The sequence below is a fragment of the Coregonus lavaretus genome (genome assembly GCF_964263955.1).
Source record: "Coregonus lavaretus genome assembly, chromosome: 13".
NCBI lineage: Eukaryota > Metazoa > Chordata > Actinopteri > Salmoniformes > Salmonidae > Coregonus > Coregonus lavaretus.
The window spans coordinates 20901029-20917350 of NC_140000.1; the positions used below are offsets into that span (position 1 = coordinate 20901029).

General features: G+C 46.0%; 1 pseudogene across 1 annotated transcript in view; it reads left to right on the top strand.

Annotated features, from left to right (window-relative positions):
* LOC311139101 overlaps positions 1-16322 on the top strand; it is a 37328-nt pseudogene continuing 21006 nt past the window's right edge. Inside the window, exons 1-12 of the transcript in view lie at positions 1-82; positions 1423-1503; positions 2513-2812; positions 3116-3430; positions 4618-4677; positions 4815-4961; positions 7131-7244; positions 7365-7475; positions 7617-7763; positions 7988-8071; positions 8214-8348; positions 8542-8643. The product of the transcript in view is annotated as an uncharacterized misc_RNA (transcript). The remainder of the gene's footprint in view (positions 83-1422; positions 1504-2512; positions 2813-3115; positions 3431-4617; positions 4678-4814; positions 4962-7130; positions 7245-7364; positions 7476-7616; positions 7764-7987; positions 8072-8213; positions 8349-8541; positions 8644-16322) is intronic.

Sequence of the window (16322 nt, forward strand, 5' to 3'; positions counted from 1 at the left end):
AAGGACCCCGGCCCAACTGTTTTCTGTGAGATGGAACTGTTCAGGACGGCAATAGTTCTGCCAGTTCTGGTCCTCTCTCAAGGTAACACAGTTTAATCTAATATTTCTACTTTGATTCCATTCAATTATATTATCTTCATTGTCTCGTTTGAAGGAAAGTATGGCAGTTATACTCTATGTACATAGAATTGTTTGTATGTGTTGTTTGAAAACACTAAAGATATGCACATCAAAATAGTTGGCAGAGGAGTCACCATATTTTAAGATTCATTTCTGTTTGTTTTTTATTCATGTCTGAATGTACAAGAGCATAGCGTTTTATTCTACTTGTTGACAGCATGTGTTGGTGTGTTCAAGCAAGGTAATAAAAGATTAATACAAAAAGGGGCTGACCGGAGTGATGCCAATTAGGTGTAGGCTAAATACTGCATAATCTTAGAGGATTAGTTTACTTCCCAATGTAAGGTGTTTACTGCAACAGCCAATACGATTCATCGAACACTTAACTAGCTAAAATTCAAAGAGCGCTTGAAGCAGCATAAAATTGGAGGGAATTCAAATCAACCAACCATAGTAAACAATGATTGGGTGAAACATACATGTTTTTGTATGAATCACTAATTTGTCAGAGTGATACATAAACAAAGTGATAGTTCAATATGAATTGCTTTCTAAGGAGGAGAGCTGTGACATGGGTTAAAGCATGAACAAACAATTATTTTGCTTCACAAAGATTATGAATTATTTGCATTGATTCCACAAACATTGCTAGTGTGAAACTGGTTTTAATTCAACATTGAGCCACAGATGTTATTCATGGCATACCCATCTAACAAGTAAATTAACCAATTGAGGCAGTTGATAATAGCTGTTATGAAAACCAATGTAAATATAGTGATTTATAGACTCCATATTATTTCCTTCTAATGGGACTATTGTGTAGCCACCTTGAAATATCATCTACAGACAGTTTACAAAATGGAAAATATTATTCTGATTTGAGTCAAATTAAATAACCTGTTTGTAATTTACCGCTGCGTGCCCATATAGCATTGACAACACGTAGTAGGCCTAATATCTAAATAACTTTGATTTTGTGTCAGAGACACCACAAGGTGAAGAAATGTAAAGAAAGTAGGCAGTTGATAATAGCTGTTATGAAAACCAATGTAAATATAGTGATTTACAGACTCCATATTACAGTTTACAAAATGGAAAATATTATTTTTATTAGCGCCAAATTCAATAACCTGTTTGTAATGTACCGCTGCGTGCCCTGGGCTTCATATAGCATTGACAACACGTAGTAGGATGAAATAACTGATTGGACAGCTGCATGAATACTCCCATCTACGCATAACTACAATACATTTTGATTTATCTTAGTTTAGTTTGTTGTTGTTGTTGTTTGTCATATTTAAGCCTTTCTAAATAACGACTACTCTGTTCCGCTGAACTTCTCTGGGTCGGGAGAGACTGATGAGCAGCAGACATCCAATCTAAGTGAGTTCCTATTTTTATTTAAATGGTTGGTATTATGCTAAAAAGAGACTCAGATTTGGTTCCGGAGGCCACTGCAATCTATATCGATCTTACTCTCTGAATACCACCCCACATTACTTCCTAAACACCAAATTCTAATCCCTCGTGCCCATCCAGTCAAATTGCTAGGTGCAACAAACCTCAAGCAACAATCCCGCAGAGAACTTGATTGCTTATACTGAGAGGGAAATGAGATGAGGCAAAGGCATTTTTTTTTTTACTATAATGATACAGGACACCAGCAATTAAGCCACAGTGAGACAATATTTTCATTGTTCTGAGGGTGATGATGATGCGTAAGGCTCCGTTAGTGCAAAGTGGGAGGAACATCCCACACAAACATGCTCTCTCTAACACACAAACAAAAAGAAAAATAAGAAAATAATGCGTCAATTGCAATTCATGTCATAGAGGATATCAAAGGGTCCAGTGGATTCAGATTTTTAAGGAAAATACTATCAAGCAGTTATTCCGTTATAATTATACTACACTAACCTGATTTTCATTCTCTATTTGTTGAAGCTAAATTAAGTGCAACATAATATCAAGGGTTAAATTGTGTGAGAAATTCCACCACATTTAAATAGGGCAAAAAGTGAAGACATGGCTGAAACCTGCTCCAGTTGAAATGCAGTACCAAAGGCTCCAGTGTCACATGGTTTCAAACCATTGTGAGTATTTGGTCCCGTGGTGTTTCTAGAATCAGGTAGGTCGGCTTCAGTGTCCCCCTCTGAATTCACCACCCAGTGACATTTCCACAGGACATGACTCACATAATGTGGCTGCTCTGCTGAACGTCTGCAAAGAGCACAGCAAATTATAGGCCAACAAACAGCTAGGGAATTCAATGTGTGTGTGTTATGGTGTATAACATGTACTGTACATGTGGTTACACTACATGGGGAAATATAAATAAACAGTCATCTGTATTTCACTCTCATATTGATTATGTATCTCTCCATCCCTCCAGCCATATCTAACCCCCCCAGGCTATCTCAGCACTGCTCTGGGGTTGTGGAGGTGCTCCATCAGGGGCTGTGGAGGCCGGTGACCTTTGACCTTGGGTCTGCAGAGTGGGCCAAAGTGGCGGAGGACATATGTGCCAACCTGAGCTGCGGGGCAGTGTATGAGCTCCGACAAAATGGCACAGCTACTTTAAACTACTCCAGCTCAACGTGTCTGAGCCAGTGTGTGTACAGAGACCTACTGGTGGAGAACTGTACAGTGCTCTCACACACGGACTGCTCTAACCAGACTGAAATAACCTGTGGTAAGACCCTCATTACAAAGCTTATCCTTGGATCGGCATAATTGATCTTGAGCAAGAGTAATAGCTACCGTTGTTGATAAGCAACCACAAACACATTGTTGCAGTAACGCCTGCAAAATTGCATGCAATGGAACGCCATCGTATGGGTTGTCTCAAGTGTTTTGTGGCCACTTTGCAACAAGTTCCTCCCTACAGCACACTTCCATTTTCAAGCTGCTTTTTAATGACCCTAAGTGAGGCCCACCTTCTATCGAGGTTAACTGATGATCTATGAACTGATTGGTTGATCTGTCCATTCCTCAGGGCACCAGGCCGTGCGATTGGCTGGAGGCACACACCACTGTGAGGGACGGGTGGAGTTGTGGAGACAGGAAAAATGAGGAACGGTGTGTGACGATAGTTGGAACCTGAGCGATGGGGGTGTGGTCTGTGCTCAATTGGGCTGTGGCTCTGCCCTAAATGTGAGCGGGCAGGGCGGGTCCTTTGGAGCTGGTGTTGGTCTGGTTCTATTAGATGAGGTGAACTGTGGGGGGAGCGAGAGGAACCTATGGGAGTGTCCCTCCCTGGGGACAGCCAATGACTGTGGACACAAAGAGGACGCTGCAGTGGTTTGTTCAGGTAAGCCTGCAGCTATAATACTATCATTGTCAGTTACTGTATTCACAATCATGTCATTTAAATTTTTTTACATTTTAAACGTGAATGGAATCTAAGTCAATGTCATGCCCACTATTTAAAATAGCTATGCTGTAACATAGTGTTTGTATATTCTCCTTAGATTCGTTTGAATATGGATAGTGCAGTAATAACATGTAAAACACATTACCATGATTGAACATCTGGTGTCTCGGTGGTGAACCAATTCCCCCTGTCACCTTAGCGCTGATTCTAGCTGTCGACAATCAGGGTTCTGATGATTGCGAGTCAAGAATGATTTGGCTCGTGACCTTATCAGTTTGTCTGAATGGATAGCACGCAGTGTCTCAGTCACACTCAGCACTGATACTGACGAACAAGCTTCAAATCCTCCTACAGTAATGCAGAGATCAGGAGACGTGAGAGAGGTCATAAGCCAAAAAGAGACAGCTGCTTTGCATTCTAATTGTTGTTATTTTCATTAACGAAAAAAAAGAAACACACACAGGCAGCACAAAAACACATAGGCCTAAGTAATGCATGTCACTCAGAAAGTAGACAAACCACGTCAATACCTCGTCGCAACAGCACTGTTTGAGGAAGAGCCTCAATGAAAGATGTTCAACCTGGGAGCCAAGTTCAAGAGTTCCTTGGTGAGAACACATCCAAACTGCCTTGACTTCAACATAACAACAGTTGTTCGGCACTTCCATGCGTTTTGAATCTTGCATCTAAATGAAAAATGTTTGCTAAATTTATATTGTGTGTTTTAGTGTGTCTAAAACCACTTCTGTCAAGGCCATGGCTTGTTGACCATGTTTCCCATCCATTTCGAACACCTCAAGTGATAGTTCATTATTTAGGCCTACTCAAAAGGCTACATCCATCCATTTTTGAGTCCTACACATTTCAAGTACATATTTCAAGAGAAAACGCACACATTCCTGGCAGTAATTGCCAAATGACTGACTGAAATGTCAAACTTTTGAATATGAGTCAGATATTGGTTCAATAGATCATTAGATACACATATGGACAAACACAACTCCTCTTGGATTTACCATTTTTGAGGAAATGTTTTTTAAACAAACCTTTTCCACGTCTTTCAAACAAGTGTCTTGAATCTGTTATACCTTACAGTTTTCTAGGCTTTTCCATTTCCCTGACAGGAATTCCATCTCAGTCAGGCAACGAGACGGCAGAACAGAACACCCAGACTTCAACCGAAGGTACAGTTATATGCTGACACACATGACCCTCCATCTGTATAATAATACACCAAGTGTCTGCTCTGCTCATATGAAAATGTCAAGGAGAATCTGTTATCTAGTCTGTACTCTGCACTATGATTTGTTCTTGTTTCCAGCAGGCTCAGTTCTACTAGTCACCAGTGCAGAGAGCTGGTCCTCTCCTCCCACAGCTACTGTCTGGGGCTGCATCGCATTGTCTATAGCCCTCCTCCTCACACTCCTCTCCAATGTTTTACTCTTCCTGTCTTACAGGAGGAGAGCTGGTGAGTCATAGTTTTTTTTCTCTCTTTTTCTTTCTCTTTCATTGCCTCAGACTCAACTGTCACTCTCCCCATTTGTTCACACAAACAACAACAACAAACATGCTATCATCAATTAGCAGTAATTAACACAGATAAACTGCTTTGTCTGAAGGGTTTTACATATTCTTCTCAATGGTTTGCCAATTATGATAATACAACAACACAATGTTATGCGATTCAATATAGTACACAAAGGAAGTCACCAAACTGGAACAGTATACATACCACTGGGTTGGTTGATTGCTCGTTAAGAGAATCCCATCACCAGTGTTGTTTTCACACTGACTTAAAAAAGCAGCATATATTATTTCACAGGGATGATAATGCTTTGAATATGTGCCATATGTGACAGTGGTCTAATTAAAATATTTAATTGGTTTTGAGATGTATTGTCCTTATTTTGTTGTCCAACATAAAAGACAACAAAGGCCAACAAACCTATTATCCTAGTGTCGGTAAATAGAAGTTTCAAAGGCAAAACTCTATGTACATTTGAAGTCGGAAGTTTACATACACCTTAGCCAAATACATTTAAACTCTGTTTTTCACAATTCCTGACATTTAATCCTCGTAAAAATTCCCTGTCTTAGGTCAGTTAGGATCACCACTTTATTTTAAGAATGTGAAATGTCAGAATAATAGTAGAGAGAATTATTTCTTTCAGCTTTTATTTCTTTCATCACATTCCCAATGGATCAGAAGTTTACATACACTCAATTAGTATTTGGTAGCATTGCCTTTAAATTGTTTAACTTGGGTCAAACTTTTCGGGTAGCCTTCCACAGGCTTCCCACAATAAGTTGGGGGACTTTTTGGCCCATTCCTGCTGACAGAGCTGGTGTAACTGAGTCAGGTATGTAGGCCTCCTTGCTCGCACACGCTTTTTCAGTTCTGCCCACACATTTTCTATAGGATTGAGGTCAGGGCTTTGTGATGGCCACTCCAATACCTTGACTTTGTTGTCCTTAAGCCATTTTGCCACAACTTTGGAAGTATGCTTGGGGTCATTGTCCATTTGGAAGACCCATTTGCGACCAAGCTTTAACTTCCTGACTGATGTCTTGAGATGTTGCTTCAATATATCCACATAATTTTCCTTCCTCATGATGCCATCTATTTTGTGAAGTGCACCAGTCCCTTCTGCAGCAAAGCACCCCTACACCACGATGCTGCCACCCCCGTGCTTCACGGTTGGGATGGTGTTCTTCGGCTTGCAAGCCATCCCCTTTTTTCCTCCAAACATAACGATGGTCATTATGGCCAAACAGTTCTATTTTTGTTTCATCAGACCAGAGGACATTTCTCCAAAAAGTACAATCTTTGTCCCCATGTGCAGTTACAAACCGTATTCTGGCTTTTTTATAGCGGTTTTGGAGCAGTGTCTTCTTCCTTGCTGAGCGGCCTTTCAGGTTATGTCGATATAGAACTCGTTTTACTGTGGATATAGATACTTTTGTACCTGTTTCCTCCAGCATCTTCACAAGGTCCTTTGCTGTTGTTCTGGGATTGATTTGCACTTTTCGCACCAAAGTACGTTCATCTCTAGGAGACAGAACGCGTCTCCTTCCTGAGCGGTATGACGGCTACATGGTCCCATGGTGTTTATACTTGCGCACTATTGTTTGTACAGATGAACGTGGTACCTTCAGGCGTTTGGAAATTGCTCCCAAGAATGAACCAGACTTGTGGAGGTCTACCATGTTTTTTCTGAGGTCTTGGCTGATTTCTTTTGATTTTCCCATGATGTCAAGCAAAGAGGCACTGAGTTTGAAGGTAGGCCTTGAAATACATCCACAAGTACACCTCCAATTGACTCAAATTATGTCAATTAGCCTATCAGAAGCTTCTAAAGCCATTACATCATTTTCTGGAATTTTCCAAGCTGTTTCAAGGCACAGTCAACTTAGTGTATGTAAACTTCTGACCCACTGGAATTGTGATACAGTGAATTATAAGTGAAATAATCTGTCCGTAAACAATTGTTGGGAAAATTACTTGTGTCAACCGACTTGCCAAAACTATAGTTTGTTATCAACAAATTTGTGGAGTGGTTGAAAAACAAGTTTTAATGACTTCAACCTAAGTGTATGTAAACTTCCGACTTCAACTGTACTTTCCCTTCATTACTAGCACTTCTGGTTCACCAAAGACAAGATGGCCACCTGCTGTCCATCCAGTCTCAACACACTGACCAAGGAGAGAGAGTCAACCTTCTCACAGTCACCACGGACACAGCTGATTACAGTGAGTTCCTACTGATGCACTTGTCCTCTTTGTGCCCATTAGTTACTTGCAATTTTTGGAAATGTCTTATTAGTTCAAGTGTCGCATTTGTCAGAATTTTCTCTGTGGCCTTTCATGCAGCTCCACAGTACCTTTCCCAACGGCCCTCTCAGAATGACACCAACACCTCGTGTGACTCTGACTATGAAAACTTCAGTGACCAACCCTCTGTTGCCATGGCTACTGCACTTGGTCAGTTCATCTTCATAGTTTTGGATAAATAGTACAATTGTAAAAGAAAAAAGATGGGAAGTGACACGTGGCTATTAAGGGAGAAAGTGGTCCAAGACTTGCTCGCAGTGCCAACCAAATGGTATTTTATGTTTTCATTAGTCAGGGTCCTTGACAATGGAGTAGGCACAAGCAGAGAGCCATGGGAAACCACGCAGACAGCAGAGACCTCTGACACTCCTGAGAAATATAATATTGTTGCTGAGACAATCAACGGCATTGGGAGAAATAACCCTGCCATCCAAAGCCGTAAGTTACTGTTGGGTTGGGTGACCCAGATTTTTACCATTATCATATTGTGTCCATGTCTGCCATGTTTCTTCTTAGTCTTAAAAGGACAATCTGAGACTTTACTACAACCTTTTGCAGGATAAGGAATCAGAAAAGTTATAATTTGCTAAAACTTGCCATGGTGACAGTAAAGTTGAATAAGAGCCCTATTGTAACATACTAACAACCATTTGTATGTCCAGTACGTTCCCTGTTGTCATCCAGCACGTCTTCTGGGGAATGCTATGAGAACATTGAGACACTGGAGAAGGAGCTGTTGGCCTCAGGTCAGTCTAAAATGCTGGAACAAATAAACAAAACATTCTTGTAGTCCAAAAATGCATTTGTGGAGTCAGTCTGTGCATTTATGAAATCCATTCTCATTAATCAATGATAACAGAGTAACTGTATGGAATGCTAACCACCCAGGTCCAGATTTGAGAGAAGCTGCCCTCACAGACTTGATCTGTAGAAGAGAGCCATCCTTGGGATCGAGTAGTAGTACATCATCTGGGGAATCCTTCGAGAACGTGGGGATGGCTGTCGAACAGCATCTACAGTCAGATCCGTTCAAGTCAATATTACGAGAACAACAACAACACCTAATGAATCTGGCTGTGTCTAAGCATGGAATATAGACACAACAGCAAAGGCTTTTTGCACTACAGAACAGTGCATGAAAGCACTGTCTAGAAAGTTTCTGGGAGAAAATATGTAGATTTGTAATTACTTCACTGGGAGCACATTTTCTCATCAGAGAACACCTATACACCTTTCGCTGTGCAATCAACCAGTACACACCAGGATCAGCAACAGCCTGCGAACAGTAGCTGCCACCTACTGAACAATCAAAATCAAGGTACCTGACACATTTCTGATGAGTCTGTGCATGTGTGATTCATGTAATGTTCCATGCCAATACTAATTCTCAGTCTCCTTGCTGGTGTCATATTGTGTTTCAAAATCTGCCAAATTAATTTGATGACCACCGGTGTAATCCCTGAAAGAAACAGAACAAATCATATTCAAAGAACTAAGGTAGTCTGACAGATGAGGCCATTGGGTATGGAGCATAAACCATCTGTGAGGATTTAAATTGTACTTAATTACTTTAGTTTTCGACAGATTTACTATCACAGTGAATAAAGGAAAGGGTAGTATGTCTGGCAGGCACATGCTTGAATCCAACAGAGGGAGGGAGAGAGAGTGGAAGAGAGAGACTGTCCTCATTCAGATGGAGGAAATTGCCCGGCTCTGTTTTTCGCTTTAATCTACCTTTAAGCTATGGAGAGCTACACCTCAGAATGACAGAGTCAATTAGATTAGAGACACTAATACCCTTTACAGACAGACTTTACGGCATGTTGCCTATATTTTTTACCCCATTCTTGCCGCGATAAGCCTTTTATATCTCCCGTGCACATGCCAGCAAGTTTAGGAGTGGGAGTAGATGTGGGTGGATGTCTATTTTAATAAATCCATTAAATACAGTGCATCTACACACAATACCCCATAATGACAAAGCGAAAACAGGTTTTTAGACATTTTTGCAAATGTTTTAAAAATTAAAAACAGAAATACCTGATTTACATAAGTATACAGACCCTTTGCTATGAGACTCAAAATTGAGCTCAGGTGCATCCTGTTTCCATTGATCAACCTTGAGATGTTTCTACAACTTGTTTGGAGTCCACCTGTGGTAAATTCAATTGATTGGACATGATTTGGAAAGGAACACACCTGTCTATATAAGGTCCCACAGTTGACAGTGCATGTCAGAGCAAAAACCAAGCCAGGAGGTAGAAGGAATTGTCCGTAGAGCTCCGAGACAGGATTGTGTCGAGGCACAGGTCTGGGGAAGTGTACCAAACACTTTCTGCAGCATTGAAGGTCCACAAGAACACAGTGGTCTCCATCATTCTTAAATGGAAGAAGTTTGGAACCACCAGGACTTTTCCTAGAGCTGGCCGTCCGGCCAAACTGAGCAATCGGTGGAGGACCTTGGTCAGGGAGGTGGCCAATAACCTGATAGTCACTCTGACAGAGCTCCAGAATTCCTCTGTGGAGATGGGAGAAGCTTCCAGAAGGACAACCATCTCTGCAGCACTCCACCAATCAGGCCTTTATGGTAGAGTGGCCAGACGGAAGCCATTACTCAGTAAAAGGCACATGACATCCTGCTTGGAGTTTGCCAAAAGGCACCTAAAGGACTCTGACCATGAGAAACAAGATTCTCCGGTATGATAAAAGCAAGACTGAACTCTTTGACCTGAATGCCAAGCGTCACATCTGGAGGAAACCTGGCACCATTCCTACGGTGAAGCATGGTGGTGGCAGAATCATGCTGTGGAGATGTTTTTCAGCAGCAGGGACTGGGTGACTAGTCAGGATCGAGAGAAAGATGAACGGAGCAAAGTACAGAGAGATCCTTGATGAAAACCTGCTCCAGGACCTCAGACTGGGGCGAAGGTTCACCTTCCAACAGGACAACAACTCTAAGCACACAGTCAAGACAACGCAGGAGTGGCTTCGGGACAAGTCTCTGAATGTCTTTGAGTGGCCCAGCCAGAGCCCGGACTTGAACCCTATCGAACATCTCTGGAGAGACCTGAAAATAGCTGTGCAGAGACGTTCCCCATCCAACCTGACAGAGCTTGAGAGGATCTGCAGAGAAGAATGGGAGAAACTCCCCAAATACAGGTGTGCCAAGCTTGTAGCGTCATACCCAAGAAGACTCAAGGCTGTAATCGCTGCCAAAGGTGCTTCAACAAAATACTGAGTAAAAGGGTCTGAATATTTATGTAAATGTGATATTTCAGGTGTTTTTTTATAAATGTGCAAAAAAATAAAAAATACAGTTTTTGCTTTGTCATTATTGGGTATTGTGTGTAGATCGATGAGGGGGGAATTTAAAAAAAAATCAATTTTAGAATAAGGCTGTAATGTAACAAAATGTGGAAAAAGTCAAGGGGTCTGAATACTCTCCGAATGCACTGTATACACCATAAAAGAAATCCATTATTAATTTGTTTTTTGGCAGGTCCTAAGAAACATTATAGGACTAATACAATTTATTTTCAAAATAATAGAATGGCATATTTTGAGTTTAATGATGTTACTGGTCTGTGCAGCCTATAGGCGACATGGCTGTGCCATGCACATAAAATCTAGTTATTTTGTTCATTAAACAGACAAGACACACTTAGGCTACCCTGATCACAGTCAACACACATATATTTTGTAGTAGGCTAAGAATATCATGAAATATAACAGAATAAAATAAATCATTTTTCCCACACAACTTGCGTCACGGCAACGTGTGGAACTGCTGTTATATAAAAAGTGATTTTGAAACAGAGCCCATGTCAGGGCGTGTGTAGGTGTGGTGTAGGAAATCAGATGCAGGACGCAGACGGTAGGTTCCAAAAGCTGTATTCCGACCCAAACACAGGCAACAGGGCAACAAAGCCCAACAGCTAAACTACGCCCAAGGCGTGTAGGCAAAATGCGCACAAACAGGTGCGACAAAATATGTAGTGCACGAAACAAGTGCAAACGAGCTCCAGCGCAGTGGAGAGAAATATGCTCAACCGAGCAAACACAACACTGACGAAAACAATCACACACAACACAAGACAAACACAACGAGAAACTTATAGGACACTAATCACGTAAAACAGAAACAGGTGTGACACAAACAGACAAAAGCAAACGAACATGAAAACATAAATCGGTGGCAGCTAGAATTCCGGAGACGACGAACGCCGAAGCCTGCCCGAACAAGGGAGAGAGGCAGCCTCGGCCGAAACCGTGACAGTACCCCCCCCTTGACGCGCGGCTCCAGACGCGCGCCGACTCCGGCCTTGGGGACGACCCGGAGGCCGCGGCGCAGGGCGCGTCGGATACCCCCGATGGAATTCCGTCAGGAGCGACGGGTCCAAGATGTCTCTCCTCGGCACCCAGCACCGCTCCTCCGGACCGTACCCCTCCCACTCCACTAGATACTGAAGACCCCCTCTCCGACGTCTAGAATCCAAGATGGATCTCACGGTGTACGCCGGTGCCCCCTCGATGTCCAACGGGGGCGGGGGGGTCTCCAAGATCTCATGTTCTTGGAGCGGGCCTGCTACCACCGGCCTGAGAAGGGACACATGGAACGAGGGGTTAATACATTTATACTCCACTGGCAACTGTAATCTATAACAAACCTCGTTCAACCTTCTCAGGACTTTAAATGGCCCTACAAACCGCCGACCCAGTTTCCGACAGGGCAGGCGGAGGGGCAGGTTTCTGGCAGAGAGCCAGACTCGATCTCCAGGTGCGTACACAGGCCCCTCACTGCGGTGTAGGTCGGCGCTCGTCTTCTGTCGACGTATGGCACGCTGCAGATGGACGTGTGCAGCGTTCCACGTCTCCTCCGAGCGCCGCACCCACTCATCCACAGCGGGGGCCTCGATCTGGCTCTCATGCCATGGTGCCAGAACCGGCTGGTACCCTAAAACACACTGAAAAGGGGTTAGTTGGGTGGAGGAGTGGCGAAGAGAGTTCTGTGCCATCTCAGCCCAGGGCACATATCTCGCCCACTCCTCCGGCCGGTCCCGGCAGTATGTTCTGAGAAACCTGCCCACATCCTGGTTTACGCGTTCCACCTGCCCATTACTCTCCGGGTGGTAACCCGAGGTGAGACTCACCGAGACCCCCAACCGCTCCATAAAAGCTCTCCAGACTCTGGAGGTGAATTGGGGACCCCGGTCAGCCACAATGTCCTCGGGCACCCCGTAGTGCCGGAACACATGAGTGAATAGTGCTTCGGCGGTTTGTAGGGCAGTAGGAAGACCCGGCATGGGGAGCAAACGACAGGCCTTAGAGAACCGATCCACAACGACCAGGAGTGTAGTATTCCCTTGAGAGAGGGGAAGGTCAGTTATAAAATCCACCGAGAGGTGGGACCATGGTCGTTGTGGAACGGGCAGGGGTAGTAACTTACCCCTAGGCAGATGTCTAGGCGCCTTACACTGGGCGCACACCGAGCAGGAGGAAACATAAACCCTCACATCCCTGGCCAACGTAGGCCACCAATATTTGGCACTAAGACAGTGCACTGTCCGGCCGATACCCGGATGTCCAGAGGAGGGTGACGTGTGAGCCCAATAGATCAATCGATCCCGACACTCGAGCGGAACATACTTCCGACCCTCCGGGCATTGTGGTGGACTAGGGTCGGTGCGTAATGCCCGCTCGAGCTCAGAATCGAGCTCCCACACCACCGGTGCCACTAGACACGACTCCGGCAGTATGGGAGTGGGCTCCACGGACCTCTCCTCCCCGTCATACCGCCGAGACAGTGCATCTGCCTTACCGTTTTGTGACCCAGGGATGTAGGTGATCTTAAAAGAGAAACGGGTCAAAAACATACTCCATCTAGCCTGTCGAGGGTTCAGCCTCCTCGCTGCCCGGATGTACTCCAGGTTACGGTGGTCCGTCAAAATGAGGAAAGGGTGTTGAGCCCCCTCAAGCCAGTGCCACCACACCTTAAGGGCTTGGACCACAGCTAACAGCTCCCTGTCCCCTACGTCATAATTTCGCTCCGCCGGGCTGAGCTTCTTGGAATAGAAGGCAACGGGGCGGAGTTTAGGTGGCGCGCCTGACCGTTGGGACAGCACGGCGCCAATACCGGCTTCAGACGCGTCCACCTCTACCTGAAATGGTAAAGAGGGATCCGGATGCGCCAGCACCGGAGCCGAGGTGAACAGGTCCTTCAGCTTCTTAAAAGCCCTGTCCGCCTCGACTGACCACTGCAGACGCACCGGGCCCCCCTTTAAGAGAGACGTGATGGGAGCTGCCACCTGCCCAAAACCCCGGATAAACCTCCGGTAGTAATTCGCAAACCCCAAAAACTGCTGCACCTCTTTCACAGTGGTTGGTGTTTGCCAATTACTCACGGCTGACACTCGGTCTACCTCCATCTTCACCCCTGACGCAGACAACTGATACCCCAAGAAGGAAATCGACTCCTGGAAAAACAGACACTTCTCTGCCTTCACATACAGGTCGTGCTCCACCAGCCTCCGCAACACTCTGCGCACCAGGGCCACATGCTCGACACGGGTAGGTGAGTACACGAGGATGTCATCTATGTACACCACCACTCCCTGTCCCTGCATGTCCCTGAAGATCTCATCCACGAATGATTGGAAAACTGACGGAGCATTCATCAACCCGTATGGCATGACGAGATACTCGTAATGGCCCGAGGTGGTACTAAAGGCTGTTTTCCATTCATCATCCTTCCTGATGCGCACCAAGTTGTACGCGCTCCTGAGATCTAATTTCGTGAAGAAACGCGCCCCATGCAACGACTCAGTCATGGTCGCAATCAGCGGGAGTGGATAACTATACTTCACCGTAATCTGATTGAGACCACGGTAGTCGATGCACGGACGCAACCCCCCATCCTTCTTCTTCACGAAAAAGAAACTCGAGGACGCGGGGGAAGTGGATGGCCGTATGTATCCTTGTCTCAGTGATTCGTCTATGTAAACCTCCATAGCTTTCTTCTCCTCCTGAGACAGAGGATACACATGACTCCGTGGGAGCGCAGCTCCTGCCTGAAGGTCTATCGCACAATCCCCCTGCCTATGGGGTGGCAATCGCGTCGCCCTCGCCTTACTAAACGCGATAGCCAGATCCCCATACTCAGGTGGAATGTGCAATGCGGGCACCTGGTTTGGACTTTCCACCGAGGTAGCCCCTAAGGAAACGCCCAAACATCTACCCACACACTGAGCAGACCACTCCTTCAGAGCCCTCTCCTGCCACGAAATAACGGGGTTATGGGTACTTAACCAGGGCATGCCCAGCACCACCGGATACGCAGGAGAGTCAATCAGAAACAGTTGTATTATCTCCTGATGACTCCCCTGCGCACACATCCTAAGTGGCGCCGTGACCTCCCTGATTAAGCCCGTACCCAACGGACGACTATCTAGGGCGTGAACGGGAAAAGGAACTTCCACAGGGAGAAGGGGAAACCCTAACTCTAAACAAAACTTCTTATCAATGAAATTCCCAGCCGCGCCTGAATCTACCAGCGCCTTACACTGGGAATGAGGTGCCACCTGCGGAAAACACACAGGCATACAAAAATGGGCAACAGTGAGCTCTGGGTGAGTGGGGCGCCTACTCACCTGGAGGGAATCCCCAGTGCGGGACCTGTCGTCATCTCCCCGAGGAGGCCATCCCCAGCACCTAGCCGCGGTGTGTCCTCCCCGACCACAGTTGGTGCAGTGGATGGACCCCCCACTCTGCCGACTCCTCCTACCTCTAGCGCCAGCGCCCCCGAGCTCCATAGGACACGGCTCGGGTGCGCTGGAGGATGGAATGGACGGACCCCCCTCAGGACGTCCGCGGGTAGCCAATAGGTTATCCAACCTAATTGACATGTCGACCAGCTGGTCGAAAGTGAGACTGGCGTCCCGACAGGCCAGCTCCCGACGGACGTCCTCTCTGAGGCTACATCGGTAGAGATCGATGAGGGCCCGATCATTCCACCCTGCATCTGCCGCTAGAGTACGGAATTCGAGTGCGAATTCCTGGGCACTCCTCCTCCCCTGCCTAAGGAAGACCAGACGCTCCCCCGCCGCTTTCCCCTCCGGGGGATGGTCGAACACCGCCCTAAAGCGGCGGGAGAACTCGGTGTAGGTAATGGTCGTGGCGTCGATCTTCCTCCACTCCGCGTTGGCCCACTCCAACGCTTTACCGGCCAGGCAGGAGATTAGGGCGGACACGCTCTCATGCCCTGAAGGTGCCGGATGGACTGTGGCCAGGTACAGCTCGACCTGGAGCAAGAACCCCTGACACCCAGCCGCTGTCCCGTCGTAAGCCCTCGGGAGAGATAGACGGACTCCTCGATGTTCCGGTGCTGGAACGGGCGGGCTGGCCGATGGTGCTGGCTGGGCGGGCGGTGGTGGAGGCGAACCCCAGCCTCGGAGTGTGGAAATAACCTCCTGCAGGGCGTTCCCCATCTGCAGGAGTTGCTCCTGCTGATCCCGAACCTGGGCTTCCAGTCTTGTCTGGGCTGCTTCTGCTCCTGCTGATTCCATGGGTGGTGTGTGATTCTGTCAGGGCGTGTGTAGGTGTGGTGTAGGAAATCAGATGCAGGACGCAGACGGTAGGTTCCAAAAGCTGTATTCCGACCCAAACACAGGCAACAGGGCAACAAAGCCCAACAGCTAAACTACGCCCAAGGCGTGTAGGCAAAATGCGCACAAACAGGTGCGACAAAATATGTAGTGCACGAAACAAGTGCAAACGAGCTCCAGCGCAGTGGAGAGAAATATGCTCAACCGAGCAAACACAACACTGACGAAAACAATCACACACAACACAAGACAAACACAACGAGAAACTTATAGGACACTAATCACGTAAAACAGAAACAGGTGTGACACAAACAGACAAAAGCAAACGAACATGAAAACATAAATCGGTGGCAGCTAGAATTCCGGAGACGACGAACGCCGAAGCCTGCCCGAACAA